Source organism: Scyliorhinus torazame, chromosome 24 (assembly GCF_047496885.1).
Source record: "Scyliorhinus torazame isolate Kashiwa2021f chromosome 24, sScyTor2.1, whole genome shotgun sequence".
Lineage (NCBI taxonomy): Eukaryota > Metazoa > Chordata > Chondrichthyes > Carcharhiniformes > Scyliorhinidae > Scyliorhinus > Scyliorhinus torazame.
Window position 1 is genome coordinate 55,035,865 of NC_092730.1, and position 15,275 is coordinate 55,051,139.

Sequence of the window (15,275 nt, forward strand, 5' to 3'; positions counted from 1 at the left end):
TTACATCACTCAGCACCCTCAGCTGCATCACATCTGGTCCACATGTCATGTGAACATTGCCTACAGCCAGTCTTTCTCGTTCCTCTTCTTTGATAAAAGTTTGATACAAAAGAAAACATTTACGAATGGTCGAAACCTTTGTGATAAAGAAGTGTGATAAAGGAAATTAAAGTAACAATAAGTGGAAGGAATGCGCGGGTTGTTCATGGACTGACTGCAGAATTTGATGATTATTTATTCAATAGAGATTTCAGCCCAAATGTATTTGATGTCGTTAAGGAGATTAACATTGAAGGTGAGGAATTGAACAAACAAATGTGATATAAAATAATTAGTTCAAATATTAGTTACAGTAATGTGGATGTGATCAGTCTAATAGTAGTGAGTTTACAGACAAAGGATTTCAGATGGCATGGCAAGGAAGGGGAAGGGCTGTCTGGTGGAGGATGGGAAAAGGATGCTGGGTAACAAGAGGCCCAGGGTTACGGAATGAGAAGTGAGCCAATCAGGATATATGGCCAGCTCAAGAGGTGTATAGGATGGCCTATGGGAAACTTGTATGTGAAACTTGATGCCATTTGAATGTATTTGTCGAGATTTCTTTGTCTCCGATAAAACCCGGTTCCTAGGGTTTCAGAAGACAGCTTGTGTGTTCTGAGGCTCATTGTGAAGCGAGTCAGACTTGCAAGTTGGTTAAAAATAAATAATAGTGTGCCTACAAATCCATCTCGAGTTTATTAAGGCCAGACTGACGGGTAAAGAATTCAATATTGTCATTTGGTGCCGAAAACCCAGGATTTCTCGAGACGGTCACTGGCCAGCTGCGAAATCAGAATTAGACTGATGTTGGACAAGGAAAGTGGAAACGGGCCCATAATGTGTGTAGCTGGCAAATGACCCACATTGGTTTTCCCCTCTTCTCATGGTCTGATTGGTCTGGTCACTCGCAGTTGGTACGGAAAGATCATCTTGACAAAATCAAAGGTCAGTCTGGGGATTAGAAAATTAAACTGATGGGATATCATAATTGATAGTTCAATTTTGGGTTAATTGTGGAATTGCTGGGACATCTGGAAAGATGATTTAGTTCCACGAGTCTTTTTGATGAACTGATGGGACACCGGAAAGATGGTTCAGTTCTACGAGTGTTTTGGATGAACTGATGAGACATCGGAAGGATGGTTCAGTTCCAGGAGTGTTTTTAAAACTACAGTTGATTCAACTAAAATTGTCTCCTTGGACTGTAGTGGCGAGAAACGCAGTCTTGAGGACTAGTTAGAGATTATGGGGAATTGCTTGGATAAATTTCTAAACGAAGACGCATTCATTGAACTGGATGCTGCATGTTAGTTAAAGCAGAAGGCTCTCAAAAGGTTAACAGCAGCCAAAGTTAAAGACTACGGACAGTGCTTCTCACACGCGCCTTGAGATAACAGCAGCAGCCTGTGGTGTAATCGGATACCTTTCTTTCGAGTCACTGAAACTCCAGCAAAGATACGTTTTGAATCAATTAAAAGAAACCAGTGGGTTTCTAAACCTCTTTGAGAAAAGTTAATTATTTTAGCAAGCAATTGATTGAAATAGCCAGAATCTTAAGTTTGAATTACTTGAAATAATGTTTATTTCATTTTATTTGTGAATTAATAGAAACTTAATGAAACTCACTGACACGATTTTAAAAAGTGTAAATCTGGAGATGACAACCACCGCAGCTAACTGCTTCGTCATTCATAGCAGCCAACATTTTTGTGAATGTAAAAAATAACTTGTGAAAAGAAAAATTGTTAAGAGAAAGAATTAATTAATTTGTAGAAGTTATACAAGTTTGTGTTAAGCAAATCGTAAATTCAGTTCTGAGTTGAGATCAGAGCTGAGCTTGCAGTTTGCAGTAATTCAATTTGAATTTTCAAACATTTTAAGTTTGAAAAGAACACTGTTAAAACCTTTTAAATAACTTTGCCAAGTAGCAAAAATTGCCATTGGTTATAAATAGGCAAATAAATAAATAAAAAAAGAGCCAAAGTATGAAAGCTAAAGAGTTAATTGGATTATGGAGACAATATTGTCAAGAGGAGAGGGATAGGATCATGTTATAAGTTGGCAAGAAAATGACCTTAAAATGGGGATTCCAATTAGTGAAGGGGGGAACCAGAAAATTCTGGAGACCTTGAAAAAGGAGTGTGCATTCAAAAACACGCGCAAGTAAAGAGAGGGTGGACTGGAGGAAAAAAAAGGGCTACGTAGTTCAATGGCTGGCCTTGCATTGACAGACGCAGATGATGACCTAGAGAATTGGACCATGTCGGCGAGAGTCCCGACTGCACCAGTAGCATTGTCTGCACTAATTCCGGAACCACCAGGGCATCATAATTTATATCCAGTCACTGCTCCCAAATTCAAATCATGCCAGCCTCTCCAGCCCCTTCGTTTAATAGTATGGGCCCTATTTCTGCACCTTCACCATCTGTTAGAGAAGGGGAGCTCTGTTCCACAAGCCCAATTAGCTCTAGGACCCGATCTTGGACAAAGAGAGAGGGGCCTGATCCGATTCAGAAACAATTACGCATACGACCTAGATTCATTAAGACCGATATAGTAGGACAGAAAAGGAAGAGAACAAAGAGAGAGGATGGGAATGGTTCTGAGGAGATGGAACTCCCCTAGTGGAAGGGAAGGACGGCGAAGTCTTTGAAGAGCCAGAGGAATCTGCTAAAGCGCCCCCTAATGAGACTCTGAGACAGTTGCCGCTTTGGAAAATACACAACCCTGATGTTGCAACAGCAGCAGCCCAGCCCACGATAGACGTTTATTTCCCATGGCGACCCAGTGAGATGATGGCTATGCTGGCTGCAATCCCAGACAGGAAGAAATCTCCTGCTGCTTTCGTGGACTATCTGAGAAGTACCATCTCAGTTTATCAAGCTGACTATAGAGACCTTTGGTCCCTAGTCCAGCGGCTTTTAACCCCAGCAGAGCTCCGCCGTTCCCTCAACCACTTGAATTATACTAGCCACGCCGCACTTCAGCAAGCCCATGCCTTGGACGATGATAGACGAGCACAAATCCTGAATGCGTTGAATGCCACATTTCAAAAGCCCATAAACATCTCTGCTATACTGAAGAGCCAGAGGAATTTCTGGAACCTTTTTAATGACATCTCCCGTGGGCAGTCAGGTGACATGCTGTCCCAGAGTGATCAGAATTCCCTTCAATATTATGCCGTATTAATGTATTGCCTACCACCTTCCGTGCCTACTGCCGTGAAATGTGGTAACATGAATTGGACAGAGAACGACCCTTCCCAGATGGCCCGGGCAGTCAGATTTTATTGTAAGGAGGGTGTAGACCAGGAAGGAGACTCAGTTACAAAGATTAAGACTGAGTTTATAATGAAAGAGGATGATCTGAGACCCCAACCAGCGGCAGATATAGATGGAACAATGCATGTTTTAATTGTGGCCGTACAGATCACTGGCATCAGGAACGGCCCTTTAAAAGACGGGCAGCAGAAGGAGACTACCCGACCCTAAAGGAGGGGGTACCCACCAAGGGGAGGACAGACGAGGTAGACCTTATTATATTATTAGCATTGCGCATGTCAAGGAGACACAGCCGGAGTAAGAGATACAGACAGTGAGAATTTGGTAGTTTGGTGCAGTGAGGTAACCAGGAAAGCTAAGTGGTTAATCTAATTGTGCTGTTTTTCAGTTGAAAGTGCAGGGTAGATTAGTGTCTGATTGGCTGCAGCTGCCCCCACCATAAACTTAAATTAAACTAATTAATTAATTAGTGATGGCTGGTCAGGTGATGTGCTTGAGCTGCTTGATGTGCGAGCTGGCAACTCGAAGAGCTCCGGCTCAGAGTTGATGAGCTGGCGTCTGAGCTTCAAACACTGAGGCACATCCGGGAGGGGGAGACTTACCTGGACACTGTGTTTCAGGAGGCAGTCACACCTGTCAGAGTAAGTAGTTTAAATCCTGCCAGTGGCCAGGGACAGCAGGGTGTGACTGCAAGTCAGGCAGGTAAAGGGAACCAGCAGTCAGGAATTCAGGAGCCTCAGCCCTTGACTCTGTCCAACAGGTATGAGGCACTTGCTCCCTGTGTGGATGGCGAACAGGGTTGCAGGAAGGATGAGTCAGCTGACCAAGGCACCATGGTTCAGCAGGCCATTCAAGGGAGTAAATAGGCAAGTCGTAGTTCTGGGGATTCTATTATCAGGGGGATAGATAGTATCCTTTGCGAGCAGGATAAAGAGTCCCGCATGGTATGTTGCCTGCCCGGTGCTAGGGTGTGGGACATCTCTGACCGGCTTGAAAGGATACTGGAGAGGGAGGGGGAGGATCCAGTTGTTGTGGTCCATGTCGGTACCAACAACATAGGCAAGTCTAGGAAAGAGGACCTGTTTAGAGATTATAAAGAGCTAGGATTCAAATTAAAAAACAGGTCCTCAAGGGTCATAATCTCCGGATTACTGCCCGAGCCACGTGCAAATTGGCATAGGGAGGCAAGAATAAGGGAAGTTAACACGTGGCTGAAAGAGTGGTGTGGGAATGAGGGGTTCCTTTTCATGGGACACTGGCATCAGTTTTGGGACGGGGGGACATACACCGTTGGGATCGTCTCCACCTGAACCGAGCTGGGACCAGTGTTCTGGCGAAAAGAGTCAATAGGGTGGTCAATAGGACTTTAAACTAAAGATTGGGCGGGAAGGGAAAGTCAGGGAACCAAGAGGTGAAGTAATCAGCGGGGAGCGTAGCTGCTGAGGAATACAAAAAAACACGAACAGACAAAACTCAAGAGTGGTTACGATTGTCCCCATCCCACAAAATATGACACAGCGTATGGAAAGGCTCAGTAAACCAAGGTCCACCACACTAAGAAAACAAAACGGGACGATCAATAGAGAATTACTGGTGCTATATTTAAATGCGCGCAGTGTACGGAACAAGGTGGATGAGCTTGTGGCCCAGATTGTGACTGGCAGGTATGATGTGGTAGGCATCACAGAGACATGGTTGCAGGGGGTCCAGGACTGGCATTTAAACATCCAGGGATTCACAACCTCTCGAAAAGAGAGAGAGGTGGGCAGAGGGGGCGGGGTTGCCTTGTTAATTAGGAATGAAATTAAATCATTAGCACTAAACGACATAGGGTCAGATGATGTGGCGTCTGTGTGGGTAGAGTTGAGGAACCACAAAGGCAAAAAAACCATAATGGGAGTTAGGTACAGGCCTCCTAACAGTGGTCAGGATCGGGGGCACAAAATGCACCACGAAATAGAAAGTGCATGTCAGAAAGGCAAGGTCACAGTGATCATGGGGGACTTCAATATGCAGGTGGACTGGGTAAATAATGCTGCCAGTGGACCGAAGGAAAGGGAATTCATTGAATGTTTACAGGTGGGCTTTTTGGAACAGCTTGTGAGAAGCCCACGAGGGAACAGGCCATTCTGGACTTAGTGTTATGTAATAAGCCAGACTTGAGAAAAGATCTTAAAGTAAGGGAGCACTTAGGAGGCAGTGATCATAATATGGTCGAATTCAATCTCCAATTTGAGAGAAAGAAGGTAGAATCAGATGTAAAGGTGTCACAGTAAAATAAAGGTAACTACAGGGGCATAAGGGAGGAACTCACGAAGATCAACTGGGAGCAGAGCCTAGTGGGAAAGGCAGTAGAACAGCAATGGCAGGAGTTCCTGGGAGTAATTGAGGACACAGTACAGAGGTTCATCCCAAACAAAAGAAAGGTTATCAGAGGGGGGATTAGGCAGCCATGGCTCAAAAAGGAAGTTAGGGAATGCATCAAAGCAAAAGAATCATAGAATTTACAGTGCAGAAGGAGGCCATTCGGACCATCGAGTCTGCACCGGCTCTTGGAAAGAGCACCCTACCCAAGGTCAACACCGCCACCCTATCCCCATAAACCAGTAATCCCACCCAACACTAAGGGCAACTCTGGACACTAAGGGCAATTTATCATGGCCAATCCACCTAACCTGCACATCTTTGGACTGTGGGAGGAAACCGGAGCACCCGGAGGAAACCCACACACACACGGGGAGGATGTGCAGACTCCGCACAGACAGTGACCCAAGCCAGAATCGAACCTGGGACCCTGGAGCTGTGAAGCAATTGTGCTATCCACAAGGCTACCGTGCTGCCTTTAAGAATAAATTAATCTACACTATATCATTCTACCGTAATCCATGTACCTATCCAACATCTGCTTGAAAGTCCCTAATGTTTCCGACTCAACTACTTCCACAGGCAGTGCATTCCATGACCCCACTACACTCTGGGTAAAGAACCTACCTCTGACATCCCCCCTATATCTTCCACCATTCACCTTAAATTTATGTCCCCTTGTAATGGTTTGGTCCACCCAGGGGAAACGTCTCTGACTGTCTACTCTATCTATTCCCCTGATCATCTATCAAGTCGCCCCTCACCCTTCTCTGTTCTAATGAGAAAAGGCCGAGCACCCTCAATCTTTCCTCGTAAGACGTACTCTCCATTCCATGCAACATCCTGGCAAATCTCCTTTGCACCTTTTCCAAAGCTTCCACATCCTTCCTAAAATGAGGCAACCAGAAAGATAAAGCCTATAATGTGGCAAAGAGTAGTGGGAAGTCAGAAGATTGGGAATACTACAAAAACAAACAGAGGATAACAAAGAGAGAAATAAGGAAAGAGAGGAGCAAATTTGAAGGTAGGCTCGCCAGTAACATTAGGAATGATGGTAAAAGTTTCTTTAAATACATTAAAAACAAACGGGAGGCAAAAGTTGACATTGGGCCGCTCCAAAATGACGCTGCTTATTTTGTGATGGGAGACAAGGAAATAGCTGAGGAACTGAATAAGTACTTTGCATCAGTCTTCACAGTAGAAGACATGAGTAATATCCCAACAATTCCAGAGAGTCAGGGGGCAGAGTTGAATATGGTAGCCATCACAAAGGAGAAAGTGCTAGAGAAACTAAGAGGTCTAAAAATTGATAAATCTCCGGGCCCAGATGGGCTACATCCTAGAGTTCTAAAGGAGATAGCTGAAGAAATACTGGAGGCGTTAGTTATGATCTTTCAAAAGTCACTGGAGTCAGGGAAAGTCCCAAAGGATTGGAAAATCGCTGTTGTAACCCCCCTGTTGAAGAAGGGAACAAGGAAAAAGACGGAAAATTATAGGCCAATTAGCCTAACCTCGGTTGTTGGCAAGATTCTAGAATCCATTGTTAAGGATGAGATTTCTAAATTCTTGGAAGTGCAGGGTCGGATTAGGACAAGTCAGCATGGATTTAGTAAGGGGAGTTCGTGCCTGACAAACCTGTTAGAGTTCTTTGAAGAGATAACAAATAGGTTAGACCAAGGAGAGCCAATGGATGTTATCTATCTTGACTTCCAAAAGGCGTTTGATAAGGTGCCTCACGGGAGACTGCTGAGTAAAATAAGGGCCCATGGTATTCGAGGCAAGGTACTAACATGGATTGACGATTGGCTGTCAGGCAGAAGGCAGAGAGTTGGGATAAAAGGTTCTTTTTCGGAATGGCAACCGGTGACGAGTGGTGTCCCGCAGGGTTCAGTGTTGGGGCCTCAGCTGTTCTCTTTATATATTAACGATCTAGATGACGGGACTGGGGGCATTCTGGCTAAGTTTGCCGATGATACAAAGATAGGTGGAGGGGCAGGTAGTATGGAGGAGGTGGGGAGGCTGCAGGAAGATTTAGACAGTTTAGGAGATTGGTCCAAGAAATGGCTGATGAAATTCAATGTGGGCAAGTGCGAGGTCTTGCACTTTGGAAAAAAGAATAGAGGCGTGGACTATTTTCTAAACGGTGACAAAATTCACGATGCTGAAGTGCAAAGGGACTTGGGAGTCCTAGTCCAGGATTCTCTAAAGGTAAACTTGCAGGTTGAGTCCGTAATTAAGAAAGCAAATGCAATGTTGTCATTCATCTCAAGAGGCTTGGAATATAAAAGCAGGGATGTACTTCTGAAGCTTTATAAAGCATTAGTTAGGCCCCATTTAGAATACTGTGAGCAATTTTGGGCCCCACACCTCAGGAAGGACATACTGGCACTGGAGCGGGTCCAGCGGAGATTCACACGGATGATCCCAGGAATGGTAGGCCTAACATACGATGAACGTCTGAGGATCCTGGGATTTTCTTCATTGGAGTTTCGGAGGTTGAGGGGAGATCTAATAGAAACTTACAAGATAATGAATGGCTTAGATAGGGTGGATGTCGGGAAGTTGTTTCCACTAGCAGGGGAGACTAGGACCCGGGAGCACAACCTTAGAATAAAAGGGAGTCACTTTAGAACAGAGATGAGGAGAAATTTCTTCAGCCAGAGAGTGGTGGGTCTGTGGATTTCATTGCCACAGAGGGCGGTGGAGGCCGGGACGTTGAGCGTCTTTCAGACAGAAATTGATAAATTCTTGATTTCTCAAGGAATTAGGGGCTATGGAGAGAGAGCGGGTAAATGGAGTTGTAATCAGCCATGATTGAATGGTGGAGTGGACTCGATGGGCCGAATGGCCTTACTTCCACTTCTATGTCTTATGGTCTTATAGACCGACTTCTCCCAGGCAAACCCTTTCCCAACACAAGATTGACTAGCTAATTTAGTCATAAGTAATCTCCAATCGGACAGTGAACCTATTATCTCTCTGCAGACAGGAGATCAACATTACCCATTTGCAATCGACACTGGAGCAGCCATGTCTTCGGTGCAATCAGAACTTCGACTACCACTATCCGACCACACCCAGCATTTGGCGGGGCCCCAAGGATACGTGTGTGAGTATCCTATTTCTGAACCTGTGACAATCATTTATGAGAATAGGTCTACAGATCATCAGTTTGTGGTGACTACTGGATTCGACTGTAACTTGTTGGCCCGAGATTTATTGTGTATCTTCCAGCTACAGCTAGAGTGCAGAGACGAAGGGGTAACGGTTCAATCATGGAGGATGAGACAACAGTGCTATATTTCCATCACACCCTAGTGGTGGACGTTAGACATTGAGCATTCACTGCTCCACGTTACCCTGGCCTATGCCAGAACCGGACAGAACAGAGAGTTGGAGGACAAATACCGGACGTTAATTTGGACCGAATGACCAGTCAAGATTACAGCCACAGTCACGGGAAAAGATTTTGTTACAATACCACCACATTTATGGGCACAGTCAGCTTCTGTCGGCCCTCATATTACACGTCAGGTCCATGACTACCATGCCAAGGATCTGGGGCCTATGGTAAGGAGGGCAGTGGATCATAGAATTTACAGTGCAGAAGGAGGCCATTCGGCCCATCGAGTCTGCATCGGCTCCTGGAAAGAGCACCATACCCAAGGTCAACACCTCCACCCTATCCCCATAACCCAGTAACCCCACCCAACACTAAGGGCAATTTTGAACACTAAGGGCAATTTATCATGGCCAATCCACCTAACCCGCACATCTTTGGACTGTGGGAGGAAACCGGAGCACCCGGAGGAAACCCACGCACACACGGGGAGGATGTGCAGACTCCGCACAGACAGTGACCCAAGCCGGAATCGAACCTGGGACCCTGGAGCTGTGAAGCAATTGTGTTATCCACAAGGCTACCGTGTTGCCCTAATATGGAAGCGGCCAACGTGCGGCTCGAACCCTCGACCCTGGGAGGTAGAGTCCCATTGCTCTACCGACTGAGCTATCCGAATAGATCATTCAGATCTAACAGGGTACGCACTTCAAGCCATGCCAGACGGCACTTCCATAAAATATTTTGAGGTCCCTGAAACGATTAACACTCGACTTCAGTTAACCCACAGCTCTGGAAGAATAGGGGATTGCGTACCTCGGCCATCACGGAAAAGATCCCGCCGGGGTTTAGTTGATGACCTACTGCGGGCTCTCCTTATGTCCGCGCAGATTTCCGTCATTAAATGCGCTGCCCATACAAACGGTAAGACCCCAGTTGACGTTGGTAATGAACAAGCAGATTGTGCAGCGCGGACAGCCCTCAAATTCAGCGGTGCCTAAAATGCTAAGTCAGACAAAACGATCTGCTTTAAATAGATCTGCTTCTGACAAGCCAGTGCCAACCATCCAAGACGTCAGAAGGTTACAGCAGGACGCTCCTGAGAGTGATAAACAAATGTGGAAACGGTTAGGTTGTACATATGATTCTGTTTATTCTTTATGGACCACGCCAGCACATCTGACTTGTATGTCTGAGGTACTGGCTTTGTGGGTCATCGAATGTGCATACTTTACAACGCATTGTGGGGCTCGGGGGACTAGTGATTTGTTGCTGGACACTTGGTGGCACACTAAAATGCAGGGGCTGGCCCAGAGTATCAGTAATCGGTGTTTGATTTGTCAGCAATATAACACCGGCAAAGGTATCCCTTGCGGAATGAGGCAAGCCCCATTGCCCAGTGGTCCCTTTGAGACGCTCCAAATGGATTACATTGAGTTGGAAAGGTGTGAATGTTGTCAATGTTTTAAATATGTTTTGGTTATTGTGGATGTGTTCAGCAGATGGGTTGAGGTGTAACCGACTACCGAGATTTTGAAAGATCGCGCCCTAGTTTCGGGGGCCGTTCGGAGGAGGAGGAGCAGTCTCTGTCAGGGAGAGAACCTGAGAACATCTAAGACACTCAGAAGGTAAGAAGGTAAGTAAGTCATTTTTACTCATTATTACTTTTATACCTTTTTCAAATTGTGTGTGTCGGGGGGGAAACTGAAGTGACATCACAGAAAAGCTGTGACCTGAGTGGCTGGTTGGGAATCTACACTGAATTAAAAAAATTAAGCATTGGTAACTAATTAAACATAATTACTGAATTATAATTTAGAGAGGTATCTAAGCCACAGATCGGAGAGTACTATATTTAGCTTTCGCATTTATATTAGAAATCTAGTGCTAGGAAACAGATAGTTAACAGTAACTTTTAAAAAATTAAAATAAAAATAATAATTTAAAAAAAAAACGTTTAATTTTAATTAATTGACGCAATGTCAGTTAGAGGGGTGCAATGCTCTGACTGTGAGATGTGGCAGGTCCGGAAGGTTTCCAGCGTCCCGGATGGCTTCATCTGCAGAAAGTGCACCCAACTGGAGCTCCTCACAGACCGCCTGGTTCGCTTGGAGCAGCAATTGGATGCACTTAGGAGCATGCAGGTGGCGGAAAGCGTCATAGATCGCAGTTATATAAATGTGGTCACACCCAAGGTGCAGGCAGAGAAATGGGTGGCCACCAGAAAGGGCAGGCAGTCAGTGCAGGAATCCCCTGTGGTTGTCCCCCTCTCGAACAGGTATACCCCTTTGGATACTGTCGGGGGAGGGGGTGTATCCTATCAGGGAAAAACAGGAGCAGCCAGAGCAGTGGCACCACGGCTGGCTCTGATGTTCAGAAGGGAGGGTCAAAGCGCAGAAGAGCAATAGTAATAGGGGACTCTATAGTCAGGGGCACAGATAGGCGCTTCTGTGGACGTGAAAGATACTCCAGGATGGTATGTTGCCTCCCTGGTGCCAGGGTCCAGGATGTCTCCGAATGGGTAGAGGGCATCCTGAAGGGGGAGGGCAAACAGGCAGAGGTCGTTGTACATATTGGTACTAACGACATAGGCAGGAAGGGGCATGAGGTCCTGCAGCAGGAGTTCAGGGAGCTAGGCAGAAAGTTAAAAGACAGCACCTCTAGCATTGTAATCTCGGGATTACTCCCTGTGCCACGTGCCAGTGAGGCTAGAAATAGGAAGATAGAGCAGCTAAACACGTGGCTAAACAGCTGGTGTAGGAGAGAGGGTTTCCGTTATCTGACCCACTGGGAGCTCTTCCGGGGCAGGTGTGACCTATATAAGAAGGACGGGTTGCATCTAAACTGGAGAGGCATAAATATCCTGGCCGCGAGGTTTGCTAGTGTCACACGGGAGGGTTTAAACTAGTATGGCAGGGGGGTGGGCACGGGAGCAATATGTCAGAAGGTGAGAGCATTGAGGGAGAACTAGGGAATAGGGACAGTGGGGCTCTGAGGCAGAGCAGACAGGGAGAAGTCGCTGAACACAGTGGGTTTGGTGGCTACCACGATCTTTTTACCCAGAAATCCGTTCACCTGAATGAAACCAAACCACGTTTCCATTCGCTGCCGTTGCTGCTTCTCCTTCCAAACGTTGCAGGAAACGTTATTATTTATTGGTTGTTGTTTTGAGTGCGAGCTTCTTTATATTTCGTTCAGTTACCAAATGAAAGGGTAAATATCTGACTGAACTCGATATAGGTTCAAACCGTTCATTTCCAAACATTCCGATTTATTCTCGAGTCAGTGGCTTGTGCGGGGAGTTCAGCAAATATTTCGAATCACAGTCGCTGCGAGCAGGGCTCGACCCTGCACGGGGAAATCCCATTGGATTTCAAGTCCAACGCCTTAACCACGTCGGCTATCGCAGCTGCGTCTAGTGCGTCATTCATTAGTAATTTGGTCGATAGAATACATTCTAAAACCAGCCTGGAATCACTCCAGGAAGTTACTGCATTCAAACGATCAACGGGGCCCCGGTGTTTATGTGATATTGAATCTTCGTGGAAAATGACCATTGGATTTGGAGAGAAGCCTTGAGAGACTCGAAAACCTCACAATTCCACCGATTGAATAGATTGTGGAACAACATCAGTTACATTGGAAATATATTAGAAATTCAAATGGAACAGGTACACAGTTTACAGTCTGGAAGAAAATTTAAATGATGAAATCTGGAAATTACAGCACAGAAGGAGACCTGTGCAGGCCGAACGGTCACCTGATGACCCGATGACGCAACTAAAATGATCACGTGTCGGGATTCCGGCAGTTCCCCGGATCGCGGTCAGAGCACAAGCCAGGAGGACCTGCTCAATTATTAAGTCAGTTGTTTTTTATTACATGTCCTCGGTCGCCAGTCATTGAGAGACCAGCATTTCTACATGGTGTCAGGAATGGGCAGTATGGCAGAAGGACTTCACCGCATCAACCTCCTTGAATCATAGAATCGTAGAATCTCCAGCGCAGGAGGCCATTCGGCCCAACAAGTCAGCACTGACCCTCCGAATGAGAACCGCAGCAACTCTCTTCAAAAAATGTTTAATTGACACTGCATCAGCAGACCGGTTAGCTCAGTCGGTAGAGCATGGGACTCTTAATCCCAGGGTCGTGGGTTCGAGCCACACGTTGGGCGCTTCCTAGTTATTATCCGAAAATATTGATGCTGAATGAACTGTCTTCATAACAGGAGCACAAGGTTATGACCCTTGACTGGGAATCCAGAGGGTCTAAACGAACATTTCGAACAAAACGAGAATTAATAAATATGGAATTAAAATTTTGTCTCATTAACGGCGCAGAAAGGTTCTGCTTCCGACGGTTCTTATTTCCACAACTGGGAACACATTGACGCAACTACAGTGAAGATCTGTCACCGGCAGTGTCACGGTTCCACGACAGAGAGCTCAGTTACACAGCAGAGAGCACAGTTACACAGCAGGATATACATTTACAAACAATCACCTTCTCTGCGCCAGATAATCAAATGCAGTCGGCATACGGTGTCTGTGTTGTTTTAACAAGAGTGATACAAGAACCGGAACACATTTACACAATATCAGGGTATAAGACGTAGGAGCAGAAGTAGACCATTCAGCCCATCGAACATTCCTGCAGGATGTTTGAGGTGAGGGATGCCGTTAGTGTCCCTGCTGATTTTACCTGCAGGAAGTGCTGCCATCTCCAGCTCCTCCAAGACCGAGTTAGGGAACTGGAGCTGGAGTTGGAAGAACTTCGGATCATTCGGGAGGCAGAGGGGGTCATAGATAGCAGCTTCAGGGAATTAGTTACACCAAAGATTGGAGATAGATGGGTAACTGTAAGAGGGACGGGGAAAAAACAGTCAGTGCAGGGATCCCCTGCGGTCGTTCCCCTGAGAAACAAGTATACCGCTTTGGATACTTGTGGGGGGGACGACTTACCAGGGTAAGCCATGGGGTACGGACCTCTGGCACAGAGTCTGTCCCTGTTGCTCAGAAGGGAAGGGGGGAGAGGAGCAGAGCATTAGTAATTGGGGACTCTATAGTGAGGGGCACAGAGAGGAGATTTTGTGGGAGCGTGAGAGACTCACGTTTGGTATATTGCCTTCCAGGTGCAAGGGTACGTGATGTCTCGGATCGTGTTTTCCGGGACCTTCAGGGGGAGGGGGAGCAGCCCCAAGTCGTGGTCCACATTGGCACTAACGACATAGGTAGGAAAGGGGATAAGGATGTCAGGCAGGCTTTCAGGGAGCTAGGATGGAAGCTCAGAACTAGAACAAACAGAGTTGTTATCTCTGGGTTGTTGCCCGCGCCACGTGATAGTGAGATGAGGACTAGGGAGAGAGAGCAATTAAACACGTGGCTACAGGGATGGTGCAGGCGGGAGGGATTCAGATTTCTGGATAACTGGGGCTCTTTCTGGGGAAGGTGGGACCTCTACAGACAGGATGGTCTACATCTGAACCTGCGGGGCACAAATATCCTGGGGGGAGATTTGTTAGTGCTCTTTGGGGGGTTTAAACTAATGCAGCAGGGGCATGGGAACCTGGATTGTAGTTTTAGGGTAGGTGGTTTGAAGTGTGTCTACTTCAATGCCAGGATTATACGAAATAAGGTAGTGGAACTGGCAGCATGGGTTGGAACCTGGGACTTCGATGTTGTGGCCATTTCGGAGACATGGATAGAGCAGGGACAGGAATGGATGTTGCAGGTCCCGGGGTTTAGGTGTTTTAGTAAGCTCAGAGAAGGAGGCAAAAGAGGGGGAGGTGTGGCGCTGCTAGTCAAGAGCAGTATTACGGTGGCGGAGAGGATGCTAGATGGGGACTCATCTTCCGAGGTAGTATGGGCTGAGGTTAGAAACAGGAAAGGAGAGGTCACCCTGTTGGGAGTTTTCTATAGGCCTCCAAATAGTTCTAGGGATGTAGAGGAAAGGATGGCGAGGATGATCCTGGATAAGAGCGAAAGTAATAGGGTAGTTATTATGGGAGACTTTAACTTTCCAAATATTGACTGGAAAAAATATAGTTCGAGTACATTAGATGGGTCGTTTTTTGTACAGTGTGTTCAGGAGGGTTTCCTGACACAGTTTGTTGACAGGCCAACAAGAGGCGAGGCCACATTGGATTTGGTTTTGGGTAATGAACCAGGCCAGGTGTTGGATTTGGAGGTAGGTGAGCACTTTGGGGACAGTGACCACAATTCGGTGACGTTTACGTTAAGGATGGAAAGGGA

At 46.2% G+C, this 15,275-nt stretch overlaps 2 non-coding genes across 2 annotated transcripts; one reads left to right on the forward strand and one right to left on the reverse strand.

The window, feature by feature from the left end:
• Positions 1-12,351: 12,351 nt before the first annotated feature.
• On the reverse strand, positions 12,352-12,434 carry trnas-uga (transfer RNA serine (anticodon UGA)). Its single transcript has one exon. It is a non-coding gene; the product is annotated as a tRNA-Ser (tRNA).
• Positions 12,435-13,125: 691 nt separating this feature from the next.
• On the forward strand, positions 13,126-13,198 carry trnak-cuu (transfer RNA lysine (anticodon CUU)). Its single transcript has one exon. It is a non-coding gene; the product is annotated as a tRNA-Lys (tRNA).
• Positions 13,199-15,275: the final 2,077 nt, after the last annotated feature.